Here is a 16,709-nt window from a genome sequence, read left to right as displayed (position 1 = left end):
TGAAATCAAGGGTTTGACAGAGATCATGGTAATGAGCCAGAGAGAGTCTGTGCCCTGTCAGGGCTCTCAAATTCTATTTAGACAGAACGAAGGACTGTAGAGGACCTTCGGGGCAACTTGTGGTGCTCGGTTAAGAAGCCCGATCTTCCCATGTCAAAGAAACGCGCTTTCTTTCTTCTTGAGAGACACCATTAAGGAAGCTCATTCCACATGTAGTGATAGTGACATGAAGCTTTTAAAAGTGAATGCCCACGAGGTGAGGGCTATTTCGACCTCGATAGCCTTTCACAGAAAATATGGCACTCAGTGACATTTTGAGTGCCACATATTGGCGGAGCAACTCGGTGTTCGCTTCACACTACCTGCGGAGGTGAAAGCGACATACGAACATTGCTCGTCGCTTGGACCATACGTCGCTGCAGACACTGTTTTGTGGGGCAGGAGGTAGCACTCATCCTTTCCTTTAGTGGTTAGGTGAGCTTTTAATTGTGTGTGTTTTTTGGTTGTGGGGTTGACCGCCCGAGGCGGATCTCCCTTCTTTAGTCTAGTTTAGTGGTATACCTTTGGTAGACTAGGCCAGGTGGTTTTTTACTTCGTTGCCCTCATTGTATGGTCAATGTCCTAGTCACATCGTGGTCACGCCCCCGTTGACAGATCATCTTGAGTGCACCAGCTATATAGGTCTCTACCTCGCTGGCAACTCTATAGCACAAGCAGACTTACGCGGCAGTAACCACGAAGTCAGCTATGCTAACAGGTAAGGATCAAAATATCATTTTATCTGCATATATATGTTTCCTAAAATCTTCTATTCTGTCTACTCCCACCACCAAAGGTGGGATTCAGCTATATATATACTGACAGGTAAGTTTTCATGAACAAAAATGATATTGTAATGATACAATTAAGTTTTGTTCATACTTACCTGGCAGATATATATAATTAAGTACCCACCCACCTCCCCTCAGGAGACAGTGGGGAAATAAAAATTATGAATAGAAAATGGGAAAATGGGAATGATTCCTGATACCCGCCTCCCAGCGGCGGGAATGGGTACTAACCACCTGACTCCCCACTACGTGTGTCGTAAGTTTTTTAATTTCTGTCGGACTTCGGAAAATACAGCTATATATATATCTGCCAGGTAAGTATGAACAAACTAATTGTATCATTACAATATCATATTCAAGAAGATGTCAGTATAACTGACTCGCTCACTCTATAAAAGAAGTGTCGGTATGGTAACAGGGCCGAGTGAGACCACTACCACGAACCACTTGCCATTTAGAACTTCCACATAAGTGAATCAAAAGTTATGTAACAAAAGTTATAATATAAAGGTACTTAAAACTAGCTTAAAATAATCAAGGAAAAGCACAGTTTAGTACAATGGTATCAAAATAAGTATTCAAGGAGATTCACTAAAACTAATTTAATATAATACAAAATATACAAAAGTCATTGTGTTCTACCCTAGCATAAAAATAAGGGTAGAAACACTGAAGCACATTTATTTGTACATTATGAGGATGTCCCTAGCGAAAAAATAAGGGGTCATCCACCAAAATCAACCTAGCGGCTAAGGCTAGAGGACCATGTAGAGCATAGCAGTAGGGTGAGACATGTTGGACAAGGTAGTAGAAAGGAGACCTGGATCTTCAACTATAACTACTGTGCAGAGGCTGGGGAAACTGTTTCCCGCGCTACTGCTGAAAATTTTAATGATTCCAAGGACTTCAGGTAATGACGCTTGAAGACTGTCGGTGATTTCCATCCAGATATTTCCTAAGATCCTCAAAATTCATATGCTGGAATAATTAATAGAAGTAGCTACTGCCATGATATCATGTGCTTTCGGGAATGATTCAGGATTGGCTTGTTTAATGAAGTAAAGGATCTGCTGTCTGATTCCTTTAACTGATAAGGTGCCACCTCTCTCTCATAAAAAGACCCGAGGATCTAGAGGCGAGTCCGAGACAGAAAGGCTCTTAAGGTCAATACTGGACCAAAAGAGAGGGATCCTGGGGAAGAGGAATGACTTTCCAAGGTGCCCACCTTGCTAGAGGATCCTCATTTTAGCTAAGAAACTGCGATCCGTGGAAAGCAAAACTTCTCCTGAAGGGAGAAACTCTACATGACCCCGTATCTCTGGATAGAACCGACAGTTCTGAAATTCTGGCCCCTGAGGCCAGGCTTAGTAAAAATAGCGTCTTTCTAAGTAACATTATAAATGTGCAAGACGAGTTGTTCAATTGTCCGAGGCTAGTTTGAGGACGTCATTTAAAAACCATGAAACTGAAGTAGGTCTCTCAGAAGGTCTTAAGTCTAGCACAGGCTTTGGGAATAGACGTAAAGTAAGTTTCTGTTAAGTCTATTTGAAAACCCAACTGAAAAGACTTTTCTTCAAAGCTGATTTATTAGTGGTAATAGTGCTAGCTGCTAGGCCTTTTTCAAAACAAGGACCTGAAAAAGGATATGGCTAAGTTAACTGTCATGGTTGTAGTGTCTGTTTCCTTCAGGAAGATGCCAACTTTTTGACGGCAGAGTCATACTGTCTTATAGTTGATTCCCTCTTATCTGATTCTAGGAAGAGGATGTTTTGGGGATCAATATCAGCATCTTTTTTGGCCGCAAATTTCATGAAGTCCATAAAGTTTGTACTGATTGCAATAGTTTGGGGTTTGGAATCCGTTGAGGGTCGGAGGCCCAACTCCAGTAGCAGGGGTACCAGTTGCTCTTTGGCCAATCTGGAGCAATCAGGGCTACTTGACCTTTGAAAGTCATCAGTTTGCTCAGAACTTTCAAGAGAAGATTCACTGGAGGAAAGATATAGATCTTTCTCCACTGATTCCAATCTATCGACAAGGCGTCCGTGGCATAGGCCAGAGGGTCCAGGTTGGGGGCCACATAGCAAGGGAGCTTGTGGTTCGCTTGTGAGGCGAATAGATCTACCTGGAGACCTGGTACACTCTGGCATATCCACTGGAACGACTTGACGTCTAGAGACCATTCTGATTCCAGAGGGACTGAACGGGACAAGGCGTCCGCTATTACATTCCTTACCCTGCTAAGTGGGTGGATGATAGGTGCCATTTGTACCTGTTCGCCTAGGGCGAAAATGGCTATCATGACATGGTTCACATGTTTGGATTTGGATCCTCCCCTGTTGATGCAGTGAACTACTACTGCACTGTCCAAAACTAGCCTTAGATGAGACTTCTTTGGGGGAAGGAGCTTCTTTAGGGTAAGGAAAACTGCCATTGCTTCCAGCACATTTATGTGGAGCTGGCGGAACTGAGTGGACCAAGTCCCCTGAACTTGCTGAATTGAGAGTATCCTCCCCAACCGGTTAGGGAGGCGTCTGTTTGCATAGTTAATGCCGGAGGAGGATATTGAAGGGGAACTGTCTTGGAAAGATTCTTTACCTTCGCCCATGGACGAAGCTGGTTGCGAAGGATTTGTGGAATCACTGACAACTTGTCTCGAGATTTGACATTTGCTCTTGAGCGCCAAACTCGATTTATATCTCAGTCTTGCCTTCAAAAGGACGTCCGTCACTGAGGCAAAACTGGAGGGAACCTAGGATTCTTTCCTGTTTCTCCTTGAAGCTTGTTTGTTGTTGAGAAATTGCCTCACTGACTTGGCTATTTCTTTTCTTTTGATCACCGGAATTGACAGATTGTAGGAGGATAAATCCCATTGGATGCCTAGCCACTGGAAACGAGTCTCCGGAGTGAATCTGGATTTCGTTTTGTTATCTGGAACACCAGATGTTCCAGAAATTGAACTACCTTCTTTGTGGCTCTGAGACATTCCTCGACGGTTGGTGCCCAAATCAGCCAATCGTCGAGGTACGCTACTACCATTATCCTTTGTGATCTCAGTTTGTTGAACAACTACTTCCGCTATTTTCGTGAATACCCTGGGGGCTACATTCAGTCCGAAGGGCATCACTTTGAAAGAGAATGCCTGGTCCTCCTAGTTTTGAAACCTAGGTATGGCGGAAGTGCCTCGCAATGGGGATATGATAGCATGCGTCTGTAAGATCGATAGAGGTGGGGACGGCCCCCCCCCCCACAGGGGTAGTAAGGTCCGTACCTGCAAGATGGTCAGCATTTTGAACTTGTCGCAGCGAATGAAAGTTAGCTGGGACAAGTCTAAGATCATTCTTCTTTTGATGAGCTTTTCTTTGGCACGCTGAACAAGCGCCCTTGAAATTTTTAGATGCTTGACTCTCGCCACAGCTCCTTTCTGAAGGAGCTCCTCCGCATAATCTGTCAACTCCTTTGACGGCACTTGAAGAAAATGATTTGGTTAGTGGAGAATCTTTGATCCAACTCCAACCTAATCCCTTGGACACGATGCTCTGTGCCCATTTGCTGAACCCCCACCTGTGACGGAAGAGGAACAGCCTCCCTCCTACCTGGGGAGTCTCACTGCTGCTGTACGGGATGACCTCCACGTCCTCCTCTGAAGTGTTTACCCCTGCTAGCAGCCCTTCTGAACCTCGCTGGCGAAAGTTACCTCTCGCCCTGCTTCCCCTTGAGAACCTATTAAAGGTAGGGAAGGCCTGGTTTTCATACATGGAATTGAAAGCCGGCGAGACGGTGTACGAGGTTGAGGGCTGATTCTGAGGGGATAGCAAGAGGATAGGCTGGTTCTGCTTTGATGTCGAAGGCTGACCCGGTTGGGTAACTGAAACGGCCTGGCAAAAAGTGCTGCTGTTGCTGGTGTTTCTGTGGTATGGCTTGGAAATTACCTTTTGGTTTTCTTCAGCTTTTTACCAGAAGAGGTGGGTTCTCCTGCTTCCTCTTGGATGAGATACCCCACCTAGCTCTAAGGCTTTGGTTAAGCCTTGAAGCCTCGTGGTGCACCTCATTCACAGAAGCTTCTGGACAGGTCCGCACACCCCACATGTTGGAAGCAAGAAGAAGCCTATTCGGTTCGTGTCGAATGGTGGCTTCTTGCAACACATGCTTACGACAGTTTCTCCTAGCCGTGAAGAAGTCGTAAGCATCTGCCTGAAACCGACTGAAGTCGAGACTTAGCAAGGATCTTGAATAAAGGCTCCGTACGTATGAAAGAGCAGCCATCTCCGTAATGACTAGGGAGTTAAGTGATCTCCCTAGCCTAGTCCTTGCATCAAATTCTGCCTGAATGAGACTATCAGGCAGTCTAGGAAGCTTTTCACCGAACTGATCCATGGCACAGTCCGGTTTTAGCTTTCCTACTGTAAAAGTGGCAGGCAGGTTCTCCCAGAGTTCTCCAAATGCAGGGAAGAGAGGAGATGTTGGCTCTGCTTCCCTGAGCTGTGGAATGGGTTCGTCCTTCAAAACAGCATGAAGAGTCGTCTCCACCATCTTTGTCGTAAAGGGGAGTGAAGCCTCCTCCTCTGTGGCAAGATGGTAAAGGGGCTCTTGAAGGCCTGGAGTTTGGTATTGGAACAATCCCAATCCTCCAGACAGTGAACCCACTCTCTTTGGGCGTGATCCCTAGTGTACAAGACAGTCTCCCTAGGGATCTTGTCTTCCCTATTGAGCGCTGTCTGTGTTAGCCTGGCATATCCTATGAAAGGCTGAGTCAATCCAGCGGGGTAGAACTCAAAGTCCTCAATCCTTCTTGTTCCACACTCCGGAATCTAAATCATACCATCCTTGAAGGGAGCATAGGCTGCTACCCTCCAAGGATTGTTCATAGAAAAGGCCGGAAGAGAGTCATAAGGTGGTAACTGGGCCAGACCAGTACCTCCTACCGGGAAGTTAGCCTGGTTCAGGCCAGTAAAGCGATTATCGTGTTCCAGAACACGATTAGAGAGATCCTGAATCGATTGACCTGACTGGTTGATGCTGCTAGAGAGTTGAGCAAACATTTGCTCAAATCTCGTCCCAAGCGATCCAACCATCTCTCCTACTTGTTGTAGGACTCCTGCCGAGAAGATGGCGGGATCAAAGGCACTAGGTGCCGCGATCCCGGCAGGAGTCACTGGAGCGGATCCGGTAGCTACCGGAGACGGTACTGGCTCGGTCGGAGCGCGGACCTTCTCCTTAGAAGCTTTGCTTCTCGACCCTCTTGAATGTGAAGAGTCAGACTTAGCCTTCACTGCTCCGGAGTAGGATGCCGAAGACTTACGTGAGGAAGAAGACGACGACTTTTTGGGCGTCGTCTTCTGGAGGGTCTTTTGCTCTCTGTGTCCCTTCACTTTAGGAGGCACAGAAGCAGCAGGCGAAGGAGTAGGGATTTCAGATCCCGTGAAGCCTTGGAAGGAAGAAGAGGAAGGAACATGAGAAGAAGATCCAGGTGCGCCCAAAGGAAACCCTTGGACGCCCGAAGTACCTACCTCGACCAACAAATCCTCAACACCTACCGCCATTGGCTCTATATTGTCCAAAGTGGCGACGTCCGCACGGTTTCCTGAGTTGATACATTCCCGAAGGCCTGCTGTACCTCGCGCTGAATAGAAGCTATGGCTGGGGCTGCCGTGGCGGGGTCCACATATCCTGTCGCTTTCCCTCCGGGGAAGATCTGGACAGCCAACTTCTTGTCAAGGATGTATGGCTGTCCCTTGGCGGCGTTCTTGCCGAAGCCGCCTACCCAAGCCTTCAGGGTTGCTAGAGCGACTTCCTTAATGGCGGCAGCCTGAAAGAGAGGACCGATGAAGACTCTTAACGGTGGAGCTATAGCTTACAATTAAGACTTAGAACTAAGATATTAGAGATATATAATAAGGGGAGAAAAATTACCTTGAAACCTACTTACCCCATCCAAAAGCTGACTCACGAGGTCGTAGCATATGGTACATGCCTCGTGGATGCCAGACGATCAGTTCGCCGTGGGTAGTAGCGCACGGGGCGTGGGTCCTACACTACCTCGTGGCCACAGCGGTCATGGAGGACTGCATTGCAGCCTGGTTCCTGGCAATTGGTAGCCTGTAAGTGGAAGGATACATGATATCGAGAATACACACTTACAGTCTAACATGAACTCCGTTGCATGCCGGAGTATGCAAGTTAAATTAAAACAAGCCCTCTACCGCAATACGTGTGGTTTGTTAGGGCTGTCTGGTTGAGGTCTCCGGCGTACACCGGGGACGGAGAAGGAGAGCAACCAGAAGTGGTGAGAAAACCCAGTGAAGGAAAAACCACGACAGAGAACGGCGGAGGCAGTTAATGATAAGGTAACAATAATATTATAAAAAGGGCATGTATACTACAAATAGCTGGTAAGACATGCCTTCCTTCCGACTACTAGAGGAGTGCCCGGGTAAGGAAGCAACGCTCCCCTCCGGTAGCGGAAAGAAGGTAGTAGTAGGCAAGCTTTGAGACCACTAGTAGACCCCTACCCCTGGTGGCTGGTGGAGCCAGTTACTATTCCGACAACCGAAGGGGCCCCCGGCTAGTGAGCAGGGGGCTCCGTCCGTCGTGGGAGAAAATCGGGGTGTGGGGAGAGCGAAAGAGATACACCGGAGAGGGCCGAGGCGACCGGGGGGAGGGGATGGCCAACCCCAACCCCCTTACAAATCAGAATACCCCGGTACCCAAGACTACAAATGGTCACACAGACTCCCAGCTGATCGGGCCTTCCAGAAGCCCCCTCGGGGAGAGAGGGAGGGAGGCGACAAATGGTTGTCATGACAACCGAGGAGAGCCCGGCCAGGACCCCCCCCTTACCGCGCGGGAAGGGAGGGAAGGGAGTAGGGTAGGGCGCCCAGTGTGGGACACGTGATCAAGGGTGGACCAAGGGGGTGGTAAGCAACACAACCACTAGGCTAGTGACCACGTGAACCCAACTGTACCAAGAGTGAATGAACACGGTGGAAGATAAGCCTAGGTACTGGGCGCCTTAAAAGCTAGCCTAACAGAATAAAATAACACTGAATAATGTAATACTAAATAAATAAATACATCGTAAAAGAATGGAAGGAACACACGAGTGAGAGAGACAGGAGTCCAGGAGAAGGCGAACCGATCCGAAGACCAGTCGACTACTCGGAGCCAGCCGTAGCCGATGAAGAGCAAAAGCTGGGATACTGGTACTAGGGGAAAGCACATTATAGCCCTAAATACCTAAACCAAAGAGATAACTGGGTGACAAAGGTATGGGCTGTGAATTCCTAAATTGTAAAATACGATGTAAATAAGCAGATGAACGCAAATAAGAACCCATGAAAGGAAGAAAGACATCCCAGTATGGAAGACTGGGAAATCTTAACAACACGAGGCGGGCTCATGGCCGCCACGAGTCAACCGGGTGACCGTATGTAACCTAAAAAACGGAAAATACTGGTCCCTGGAAGACAAAAATACAAATTCTTAACCTTTCGGGTACTTAACTTAGCCGTGGCGATAGCAGCGCGTTCCATCTTGAAGTAAAATCCCAAAAAAGCGATCACAACACAAGTGAGAAAAAATGCGTGTGTTTGCGATGAGCTAAAATAAAAGGATGGCCACGAGAGGCGCTGCATCCGCTTGGCGTGGGTATTAGTAGTAGTAGCGGGCGCATCATCCTTTGGGATCGGCTCTCTCAGGTGGGGGATTTTGATGTGGGAAGTTCTAAATGGCAAGTGGTTCGTGGTAGTGGTCTCACTCGCCCCTGTTACCATACCGACACTTCTTTTATAGAGTGAACGAGTCAGTTATACTGACATCTTCTTGAATTTATTTTTTTTTTTCTCTGGTATTTATTAGGTTATTTACCTAGAAATAATGAACTTAATGATTATTTCACAGGCCGACACGAACTGAGCCCAGAAATATATTTAAGATATGTTATGACGTGATAGAAGACAAGATGGTGGTGGCGTGGGGTGCAAAAGGTAAACAAAACATAGGGGTAGTAGAGGCAGCATGGATTGGGTGTTTTGGAATGGTAGGAGATAGCTCTATGTCTTATAGGAATTTATGGGTTGTAAGTCTTGTTGTAGTGATGTTCAAAGTCTCAAGCTGGATTTTAATGGAACTGAGGAAATTGAACAGGTGGGACTTGGATGATTATTGTGTATAGGAAAGATTAGGCTAGGAAACTGTTCAGTCACGTCTTTCATCTAGTTTGTTTAGTTAGGCAGAATCTAGCCCCAGGTGCCAGTGGGACTTTGCTGACGAATCTCATCCTCTGAAAAGACAAGCAAGGGGTGATTCTCATTCTCCAGTGCCTTCTAAAAGGTTCAGTGAACCATTGCAAGATCAGTGCCCTTCGTGGAGTTTTTGGGATAGTTGCGAACATTTCTCCCAGGAGAATCCAGTGTTAGAAGGCCAACTTTTGTTGTCTAAGTGTTCTTCCTCTCGGAATCACTCTTCCTCCTCCTCCTCAAGGAAATCATCTATTGAGTGCCCGGCTGACATTCCTGTTTGAGCCTCTGTTCCCAGGAAGGTTTCCAAGCATACATTGACACAGGATTTTTCTCATGTGCTCCTTGTGGATCATGGTTGTTCCTTAGCACCTGAGATGTCTGAGGTAGCAAGTACTCACCTTGCATCTGTACACTCGCAACTCCTGAGCTCCCATTAGTGTCCGAGTTCCCAGTGCTCTCTGAGCAGTCTACAGGTACTAGAAAGCAGCCATTGGTACCAGATCGCCCAATGATGACACAGCACTTATTGGCGCCAAAGCGCCTATTGGTGCCGGAGTGCCTATTGTTGACACAGCTCCTATTGCCACCAGATCTTACTCTCTATTTGCCTAGATCACTTCTTTTTGTTAGGGTAAATTACTTATCTAGTGACAATTGCTTTTTACAGTTTATGCCACTGTAAAAGTAACGCAGCTCGATAATAAACGCACTGATGCCGCATTCAGCTTCTGCATGCCTTTGATTGTTTTTTTAATGGCTTAATTGTGAAAAGTTATTTAATCTCTCTCCTTTTCTTGCATTCTTTACTTATTACTTACTTGTTTGCAAATTCCTCATGTGTATTTTAAATTTTGCAATTTGCCAACAGTAAGTTGATGTATTGTGGTATAATTAGTCTCTTTCGTGCACTTAAGATCCAATGGTAAGCACGTCAGTATTCATACACGCTGATTACTCTCGCACTTTCTCTCTCACAGTCACAATAGGACATACACACTATTGATTCCTTTGATTATCCTTTTAGAATGTGAATAAAATTGATTTCGTTATCAACTTTTGCCTTCTGCAACCATTTCGGTTTCCTCAAAGGCTTCCAGTCTCTCCTCCCTCCATCCCCCAGCTGGCCGTGCACCATTTTCACCAAACAGTTCGTAAATTGTAGTACACAGAAAATTTTTTTTTTTTAATTATTCTTCATATAACATACATACTGTTTTTATCACTTTGAACCAGCCCGAGAAGAGTCTACTTGAGACTCAGAGGTCGGTGGAAAAAACTAACCCCTATAAATAATAATAATCACTTTACACTCTTAATTTAACTTTTGAACACATTTTTAATAAAAAAAAGTGAAAAGGGGGACTTTTTGGCTTGGCTGGAAAGAATTATCCTGATTCCCTTTATTTTATATGGGGATATTTGTTTCATATTTTGAGCAAATCATATTTCAAACATCCTTCTTGAACAGATTATGTTCAGAGTCTGAAGTACTACTGTACGTATATGTAAAACCTTAGTTTATTATAAGATTATCATTTTCATCATATACATTGGTGCATGGTGTATGGTGCAAGATGTATTTTCAGGAGAATACACTATGCTCGGTTTTCAATGCCTGTCTTGGTTTCGGTAGATATTATTGATATTGCACATTACATGTGAGTTAGCTTTTAACTAAAGAATAGGCCTTGAAGTCAAAGTTCATTATTATTAATATTATAGCTTTTAACTAAAGAATAGGCCTTGAAGTCAAAGTTCATTATTATTATTATTGTTATTATTATTATTATTATTATTATTTTTTTTTTTTTTGCTCTATCACAGTCCTCTAATTCGACTGGGAGGTATTTATAATGTGGGTTTCCGGGAGTTGGGCATCCTACCTCCTTAGGAGTCCATCACTTTTCTTACTATGTGCACCGTTTCTAGGATCACTCTTCTGCATGAGTCCTGGAGCTACTTCAGCCTCTAGTTTTTCCAGATTCCTTTTCAGGGATCTTGGGATCGTGCCTTGTGTTCTCTTCAACTCTGGTGTCCCATGGTATTTGCAATAACAATGAGTGATACTTTCTTCTTTATTTTGTCAATCAACGTCACGTCTGGTCTATTTGCATGTATCACCTTATCTGTTTCTGATTACCATAAGTGCCTGAGGATCTTGCCTGATTGTTTTCTATCACTCCTTCAGGTTGGTGTTCGTACCACTTATTACTGCAAGGTAGCTGGTGTTTCTTGCACAGGCTCCAGTGGAGGGCTTTTGTTACTGAATCATGCCTCTTTTTGTACTGGTTCTGTGCAAGTGCCGGACATTCGCTTGCTATGTGGTTTATGGTTTAATTTTTTGTATTGCACTTCCTACATATGGGAGAGATGTTATTTCCATCTATCGTTCTTTGGACATATCTGGTTCTTAGGGCCTGATCTTGTGCCGCTGTTATCATTCCTTCAGTTTCCTTCTTTAGCTCTCCCCTCAGTAGCCATTGCCACGTGTCATCGCTGGCTAGTTCTTTAGTCTGTCTCATGTATTGTCCGTGCATTGGTTTGTTATGCCATTCCTCTGCTCTGCTTGTCTTTCTCCTGTCTCTGTATATTTCTGGGTCTTCATCTACTTTTATCAGTCCATCTTTCCATGCACTCTTGAGCCACTCGTCTTCACTGGTCTTTCATATATTGCCCCAGTGCTCTGTTCTCGATGTTGACGCAGTCCTCTATGCTTTAATTAGTCCCCTCCCTCCTTCCTTTCGTGTTATGTATAGTCTGTCGGTATTTGCTCTTGGGTGTAGTGCTTTGTGTATTGTCATATGTTTCCTCGTTTTCTGGTCTATGCTGCAAAGTTCTGCCTTCGTCCATTCCACTATTCCTGCGCTGTATCTGATTACTGGCACTGCCCATGTGTTTATGGCTTTTATCATATTTCCGGCGTTGAGTTTATTATTATTATTATTATTGTTATCATTTTATTGAATTTAATTGCTGCTACAATGGTATTCGGCTTAAAGTAACCTTTTTTAATTGTCTGATGTTGTCTGTTTCTTCACTTGGAAGGCTGAAGATTAGATGTCCTAATTCCTCTTCTACTTCCTCTGCCATTTCTGGTTTTTCTCCTGACGTTTCATTCCTCCTAGGAATATTGTGTGAGGTCTGATTCCCTTGAGAGTCTGTGTTGGAATGACTTCTTATTGTGTGTGATGCTGACTTTTATGCCGGGCTCCAGGATTGATGACTGCGTGTGGGAGCCAATGAAAAATAGGGTCAGTTAGGTAGGGGGCCAATGAAAATTAGGGTCTGGGTAGTGCTCAGAATGATGGCCTCTGATTGGCTGAGTTCATAAGCCAATGAAAAATAGGGTCTGTTTAGTGTTCAGAATGCTGGCCTCTGATTGGCTGATTTACCTGAGAGGCCAGGGAAGCTCTGTTAAGGCGACTGGCACTGGGGCTGTAGGTGCTGTCTCCTGGCAGTGATAGCTTCTGCTTCCTATTGTCCTTTGTCCAGGGCATCTTTCTCCTGTAGGGCCTTGTCTTCCTGCTGGTGCTTCTCCTGTTTCCTCCTCCATTGTGTCTTTCTTCGAGGTACGTTTTCTTCTGTTGGGGCTGCCTGTGGACCTGTGGAGGTTTGTCCTCCTGCAGGTGCACCTTCAGGAGTTGCATTTGGGATGTGTCTTTTTTGAGTGAGGAGCAGAAATGGCTCTTGGGTTGTATTCAAGGAAGGTATTCCTATACATATAAAGGTTTCAGGTTTCGGTATTTATTGAAAATGCAGATTATCATGATTAATGTATTTTTTCATTTAGTTATATATTTATTAGTGTACTGAAAACATGTAATTTTTAGACATAGGTCTTCTCCTTTTTTTACAGCATAACTAAGTAGTAGCCGCCATTCACATTTGTCAGATACTCCGAGAGGAAGCTGGGCAAGTCCGAATTTGATCTTCGGAATTCAGTGGCTGATCCCCTCTTACCCTCATTGCTGTCAAGAGTACCTCCTGATACAGTAGACAGTAACAACCAACAGTCTAGACTTGAAAATAGACAGGTACAGTATGTTGTTTAGCATTTATAATGTTGATATGTAATACTCAAGTATTATGATATAGTAATATTTTTGCACAATGTTATTTCTTTGATTGAACAATGCGTGTAATGTGACATGACTTCAAAGTATGATATTATTCATCATTAATGTAATCATTTAAGTTTTTGACATGAATTCTTCCCATCCTCTTTGTCTCACACTCATTCTTCCTAAATTCCCATCTGCTCCAGGTCTTCATTTGTTCTCTTTCTCTGTGGCCCTCTTCATATTCTTACTGTATTTGTCCAGGTGGTTCCTATTCTTTGTGCTGTCACTTATTCACTTAGTCATTATATGCCCAAATCATCTGAATCTTTTAAATATCAAGTTTTTTCCATTCTCTGGAGATCTCTAGCAACTCTCATTTGAAATTGGATCCATCCATGAACCTTAGTATTATCACGCATTTTCTTTGAAAGTGCATATGTCTCGGTTGTTGTAGAGATTCCAGGCCATCCATGTATGTTACATATTTAAGCTTGTCCACTGTTGGGATTATCTTTTACTTCATCAAGGATTTTATTTCTATTTTTCTTACTGACCTCTTAATAACAGCTTCACAATTATGTATGGTACCAAGGAAACAGAAATGTTCCTCTCCTCCAAAGGCCTGACATTCTACCACAGCAAGGTGGACTCTGTATTCTATTTGGGAGTGTCTGTATGTGACTGTTTTATGTGTTTTAGGTTTTAACTTCCAGTTCATTAGTGTTTACAGTACAGGCAGTCCCCGGTTGCTAAATGGTAATCTGGTTTTATGGTGCTTGTCTAGCATCACAAAATTGGCTATTTATGGCACCATAATGGGCCAAGTTTTGGTTATCGGTGCAATTAACCAAAACTTGGCGGCCGCCATAAGTGCCATAAATTGCTGAGTTTCAGTTATTGGCGGTGTTTGCTTGTCAGCACCCCACTGATAGGCGGGGATTGCCTGTTCTGTATTTTTATTGTAAAATAGGCTATTGTGTATGTGTAATTTATCCATTTTTGGCCTCTTAAAATCTTTTGGTGCTCTTAACATTTCTACCATACGCAAGTCCTCTGTGAATTGGAGTATAAGGCCCCAAAGCTTAAAAATATTTGATACACAAGTACTCCTCAATTAACAACGTACTTGTTTTACAACATCTCTGAGTTACGACAAGATGAAGAAAAAAAATGAAAATAAAAGCATTACCAATGGTGGCCAAGAGAAAGGCTGTTCAGTGCCAATAATCTAGCCTAGCCTAGGTTTTTGAAAACCTTAAAATCTATGGCTAAAACAACTGAATAAGGCTTTGATATAATTTGTAAAGAAAAAGCTATGCAGTTGACCTCTTAAAGCCAGCATTCCATGGTCTGGGAACTCCTGTGGTTCAGCCGCCATTAGTTTGTTGCGCGGCCTAACAGGTGGCACCACATATTGTTTACAACTTCAAGACAGCAGAAATTATGCCATATTGCCTTTGTTTTTGTGAGAATAATTCTTAGTAATGAAAGAAAATGTGTGAATTCTTAGTAATGAAAAAAAATGTGTGAAGTCAAATATCTTTTTTTATATTAACTTGAAAATAAATATATTTTTTTAAATGTTCCACTTTAGAAGTCTCTACCAAGTCAATCCTTTCAATCAAAACAATGAGACATTTGGCATGCACGAATTTCTTACACTTAGTATGTTTGAAAAATTTGTACAGTTTTTTTTTTAATACAACTGTGTATTTACACACTTATTCAATATGTCACCCATGAGATCAGATGATACTGGAGGTAAAAAGTGCAAGCTAAAATCTTTATCAACGCTAGAAAATGCTTATCCCATTAGCGAAGAGTTTAGTGTTCACTTTCCTCAATAGAGGGTATTATGCTTTGTTTACGTTTTGACGGCGACATTCAAATGCCCTGTGATCGCTGGAATTCATTAATTATTTTTTTCATCTCACTATCCTTTACAATAAACATAAATGACGAAGAAACTAATAGCAATAATTATGAAATAACAAATTTAGAATTGAAAGTCACTGCTAAATAATGTGCAGATTCCAAGGAAAGTTTAGTATTGTATTGACTTACTAGTTGGCTAACTTGGGAATGTAGGCTAAATTTTTAAAATAAAAGTACACTATTTTAAAGAAAATTGTATATTATGAAGTTGTAAAATGATGAAGTTGAAATATATGAGTAATAAAATTAAGAAAAATCGTTGTATGTCGGAAACTAGTTCTGTGTATAATGACTGAAAATTAATGCTATTAGTTGAAATAAAGAGAATAATGTGTTTAATGACAAATTTGTTTAACGATGTGGTCGCTGGAACGGAGCACTGTTGTTAAATGAGGAGTACCTGTAATTATTGATGAAAATTTCATTGGTAATTCAAATCTGCAAGTCCAAAACACTTTTATTATAAACGTAACTATTAAAGACTTGCAAAGCAGTCAGATACATAATAAATTGCACAGACATGTTTATGAAAAGTAGAAATAAATAATAGACAAATAAGAAAGATTGCACTGAAGAAACAATCAAGTTTTCTGTGCACTGTAGACCCCTGGGATTCGCAGGGGAGGGGAGAGGGGTAAGGACCACAACTCCCTCATGGATAGCTAAAATCTGTGAATGGTGGTAACCCCCACCCCTTCTTAAAATGCTTATAAACTCTGTATTTTGATAGCTCAGACACCAAGAAAACCTCTAAAAATGCTTATATTACCTGACTATTTTAAGTCTTATCATGAAAAATGTATTTATTCATGAAAATAATATTAATATGAAAATATACATTGATTATTGAATATTTCTCTCTGGAAAAATTCTGTGAACAGATGAATTTTCTGCAAATAATGTGGATATATGTTCCACAAAAAAATCTGCAAATAGGTGAAGTTGCAAATCCAGAACCATGCTGTATGAAACACTCAGCCAAGGCCCATGAAACCTTAAGCCATGGCCTGGTGGTGGCCTGTGTAGTTTGTACCTAGCTGTGTCAGATGTATGATCATGTCTGACTTTAACCTTAAATAAAATAAAAATAAACAATACTGGGGCTAAAGGGCTGCAATTTGGTATGTATGATGATTGGAGGGTGGATGGTCCAAACATACCAATTTGCAACCCTCCAGCCTTAGTAGTTTTTAATCTAAGGGCGGATGGAGAAAGTGTGGATGGACAGAAAAATCCATCTCAATCGTTTTCTGTAACAGAAAACTAAAAAGGGTAAAAGTAGTAGTACACAGGAAAGCAGCTTCATGTCATGAAATCTAAGGAGTGTTAAAGCTCCTCTTAAACTTGGTAGTAGTATCAGCATCAGTGATGCTGCCAGTAAGACCATTCCAGATATGAATTCAAGGGAATGAAAGACTTAATATACCGTACTAGGTATTGTAGCAACTTTGTTTCTCAGTTTAATTGTTTTTATGCTTTTGACTGTACATATTTTTTCCAAAATGTCAGCTCAACTCTCAGAAGGCTAAGTTAACTTTATCGCAACTGGTTTAACCCTCACTGGACCAACATGATCATGTGAGGAACTATACAGGTTTTTAGCCAACACCGGCTAACTCTTATCAGTATGTTAATATTATGCTACT

The sequence above is a fragment of the Macrobrachium nipponense genome, chromosome 7 (assembly GCF_015104395.2).
Source record: "Macrobrachium nipponense isolate FS-2020 chromosome 7, ASM1510439v2, whole genome shotgun sequence".
Classification (NCBI taxonomy): Eukaryota; Metazoa; Arthropoda; class Malacostraca; order Decapoda; family Palaemonidae; genus Macrobrachium; species Macrobrachium nipponense.
Note: the sequence above shows the minus strand (reverse complement) of the source record.